General features: G+C 43.7%; 1 long non-coding RNA gene across 1 annotated transcript in view; it reads left to right on the top strand.

Annotated features, from left to right (window-relative positions):
* Positions 1 to 1734, top strand: part of LOC109311828 — a 14341-nt gene extending 12607 nt beyond the window's left edge. The window contains exon 3 of the long non-coding RNA XR_002101626.1: positions 1651 to 1734. This is a non-coding gene — a long non-coding RNA (uncharacterized LOC109311828). The remainder of the gene's footprint in view (positions 1 to 1650) is intronic.
* The last annotated feature ends 2206 nt before the right edge of the window (positions 1735 to 3940 follow it).

Raw genomic sequence — 3940 nt, 5'->3', positions numbered from 1 at the left:
CCAGAAGTGTACCAGAAGAGGTACACTCCTTAAAAAGGTTGAAAACCCCTGCTCTAATCAATGTCCACCTGGTCGTTTGCTTGATGCAAACTGGCCTCTCTACCACTTTGTTGTCAAGTGCGGTAGCCACAGGAAGCTGGTGCAGGAAATTTGGTCATGTGCCCTTTCTTTGTTTTGAAGTAAAATCCAAAATAAATCACTGTAATAATTTTATGTGTCCATTCCCACAAGAGTTGCACAAAGGACAGAAAAACTAAATTCTGATATTTAACACACATTCTGGCTATCATGCCAATTGTGGTACAGATATTATTTTGCTCAACGGAAAAAAAAATCTAGGAACTTCAAGCTTCATTTACAAAAAAGATCCACATGGAAAAGCCTCAACTGTTTAGAATGTTACAATATTTTAGTGACAAGAAATGGCATGATGTTCCCGATACCCCTCTCCTGATAGAACATAGGATAATAGTAAGTGCCCTTTCGTATCAGTACTGGTATCACGTCTGGTATTCTTTTTCATTTTCCTAGGGTGAAAGATCATCAGATTTAAAAAAATCCAGTTACTGCCAGGTTACAAGCTTAGGCAAAATATGTATTGCCATTCAGTAGTATAGGGTGTAGCTGTGTTGATCTAAGGACATAGACAAGATTATTTGAGTAAAGAATTATTAGACCAACTCAAATAGTTGGAAAAATTCTTCTTTGCAAGCTTTCAGGTGCAAACACCCTTTGTCAGGCTGAGGAAGCATCTGCAGTTGGTGTGTGCTCTTCCTGGATGGAATGAATAGTAAAGAAGCCAGAGGCTGGAAGCCAGGCAGTTAAAATGTAAATTGAGGAGTCAGTGGGTGAGAGGCAGGCTTGGGAGGGGCAGGAGCAGGGGAAAAGGGGAATGAATGTAGCTGGTAAATAGTGGAGAGGTACCTGGGAAATCAGATGTTAGGCAGGTTATAGAATGTGTCATAAATCCAGTATCTGTATTTAGTCCATGATTTTTTGTATCCAGCAGGTTGATGAAGTGAAGTTCGTAGGCTTATCTGTGAAAGGTGTTTTGTAAATTCCCTTCGAGGATTAGAACTGAGAGATTAGAAAGACAAATGTGCCCCACAGGTAATTGGGTATTCTTATCTTGTGAGAGATTTTTGGTGTGCGTTCATTTTGGTACACAGGTGGCATTTGGTTTCTCTTGCATATTTTCCATCAGGGCATTTGGTGCATTGGATGAGATATATTACATTTCTGGAGGTGTAGCTGTAAGATCCAGGAATGTTGATGGTTCTGTTGTAGGGTATAGTAATTGTGGGGGTGGTAATGTGCTGGCAGGTTTTACATTTCTTGTCAAGGCATGGTCTGGATCCATTCGGTGTTCTGGGCCATAGGAAGTTTGCTTCTGGTGATGAGGTTAGCGAGGTTCGGTGCTTGTTTAAAGGTTAGTAGTTCTAGGAAGATCCCTTTAAGAACTGGGTCTTCTTCTAGTGTTGACTGCAATTGTTTGAGGATTTTCCATATACGTTCCAGGGAGGGGTGGAATGTCATCAGAAGCAGCGGTGTGTTTTCCTTCTGTACTGAAACAGTTCTTCAAGTGGTACCCAGGTGGCTCTTTCAAAAGTGCAATCTCTCTCTCTGGAGGAGTGTCTTTGTTGAATGAAGTTTCTTGTATATTGCAGTCTGTGTTTTACCCTTCTGGATAGTGATCATCATGTCTAAAAAGGAGATGTTGGTGCTGGAGTATTCAAGAGAGAGTCTGATGGAGAGGTGATGACTGCTAAATTTCTGATGGAATTCAATCAGAGATTGCAGGTTTTCAGTCCAAATGATGACAATGTCGTTGACATATCTTAAGTATAGCAAGGGTTTGATGGTGCAGTCCTTGAGAAATTCTTCCAGGTGGCTCATAAAAAGGTTGGCATGCTGTGGGGCCATTTTGGTGCCCACAGCTGTACCCATGGTCTGGAGGAAGTGTTGGTTATTGAAAGTGAAGTTGTTGCATGCGAGAATGAAGTGTATAAGGTCAGGAAATCTTGCATGCATAACAGCCTCTGGCTGCTTTACTGTTCATTCCATCGAGGAAGAACACACATCAACTGCAGAAACTTCCTCAGCCTGATGAAGGGTATTTATACCCAAAAGCTTGCAAAGAAGAATTTTTCCCACCATTTGAGTATTGTCATTCAAACACTTCATGTCATGAAGCACGGATGCTTTTGTTACAAGTGTGTTGTTAACAAGGCTTTTGTAGCAGAACAGACAAGACTATTCAATTTTATAATACAGTATATCAATAGCACTGAGAACTAACAGGGAAGGATGCATATACGTGCAACAACTATTGTCCTACATGCTTATAACCAGGAAAAGGATAACTAATTATTTTGCTGCTTCTCTGTCACATATACTATTGTATACTAAATTTTAGCCACTTATCAAATTATGTAACCTTAAACTAATGTTTCCCAAACTTTTGATACCTGGGGCACACTTTTCTGGATTAAAATTGGCAGCACACTTCATTCTTACACCCAAAAAGATATATCTATATATTTTCAAAATATATCATATTCAATTTCCCTGCCAGAGGAAATCATACCAGTGCCAAGTGTACCGTTAAAAAATGACACAAATACATCTTCAAGCAAAGAATTAGTCTTTACCAGTAGCTCCCAACCTTTTTAGCCTCAAAGCCCCTTCGATAGCTTTTCTGAATTTAGCAGCATCCCAGTTGAAAAATCACAGAGATAGATCTACAATCAGAAAGGATTAAGACTAAAAAATGTTGAGAATCACTATCTAGGCAGGCTTAAGGGCAGTGGAAGCAGGACCTCACCATACTATGCTCTGCTCTTTCCACTGCCTCCCACTCATTACCCCTAATCTATACCTCAGGGAAGAAGAACAGCCCCTGTTGCCAAGGTTGTTCCACACATGCTGGTAACCACTTCCACACCCCCACCGCTGGCCCCAGAAGCATGGGAGGAATGGAGGGGACAAACTAGGCTCCAAAACATGACAGTCTGCATCCACCTGCTCAAAGCCACGCTGCTGGGAGCATGGGCTGGAGGAGGCATGGGGGGTGTTACACAGGGGATGCATGAAGGCGGGGAAAAGCAACAGCAGTGATGACAGTCCCCAAAGGAGCAGTGGCAGGCTGGAATAGGTGCAGCAGGCACAGGGTACTGAATGGAGGGTTAGGGAGGGGAAGAGGGAGGGCAAGGAAAGCATTCACACCTTCTCATACAAGGGGAACCTGCGGCATAATTCTGTTACTTTTGCAGTGCACTGTGTGTGGCATGGCACAATCTTTGGGAATCACTATTTTAGAAAGCAGAGCCACAGATTCAAAATACTCTCATCTCATGTCATTACAACAAGTGTCCATTTCTTTTAGGTACTCACACTGCCCCTATTACTCATTACCCTAGTACTTGGATACACTGCAAACTTTAAATTTATTTATCTTCATAAGGCCCTTCCTTGGCAGCTCAAGATCATGTAGGAAGTCTGAGATGGGAGACCTGGATTCATCTCTGCCATAAATAAATCCTAGGATTGCACCCACTGGGCTGTGGAGGGCCCTGGGAAGGCCGAAGGGTGAGAGCATGAGACCAACAACCTGTGCCCGCCCCCACCCAGTGAACAGATCTGGGGACACAGGTTCCCCCTGTCCACCCCAGGAGCAAACGCAGTGGTGGGGAGCCGGCCCAAACCCTGCTATGCCCTGGATGAGCCAGCCCCAGCCCTGTTCTGCTTCCCACAGGGCCCTGCTGCTGTGTATTATGGCGCTGGGCCTGCATGCACCGCCTGGCTAGGCAGCAACCCCAGCTCTGCCCAACTCCCTCTCTATGGGGGCCTCAACCCCCCACCTGCACACTTACCTGAGGGTGCCTTAAGCATTTGGATCATCCTTCCCCTCAATAACATAGAAAACTGAGAATATTAAGCA

Source organism: Crocodylus porosus, unplaced genomic scaffold (assembly GCF_001723895.1).
Source record: "Crocodylus porosus isolate Cpor-Errol unplaced genomic scaffold, CroPor_comp1, whole genome shotgun sequence".
In the NCBI taxonomy this organism is placed as follows: domain Eukaryota; kingdom Metazoa; phylum Chordata; order Crocodylia; family Crocodylidae; genus Crocodylus; species Crocodylus porosus.
The sequence above is the reverse complement of the archived record's forward strand: the minus strand, read 5'-3'. Positions and strand labels throughout refer to the sequence as shown.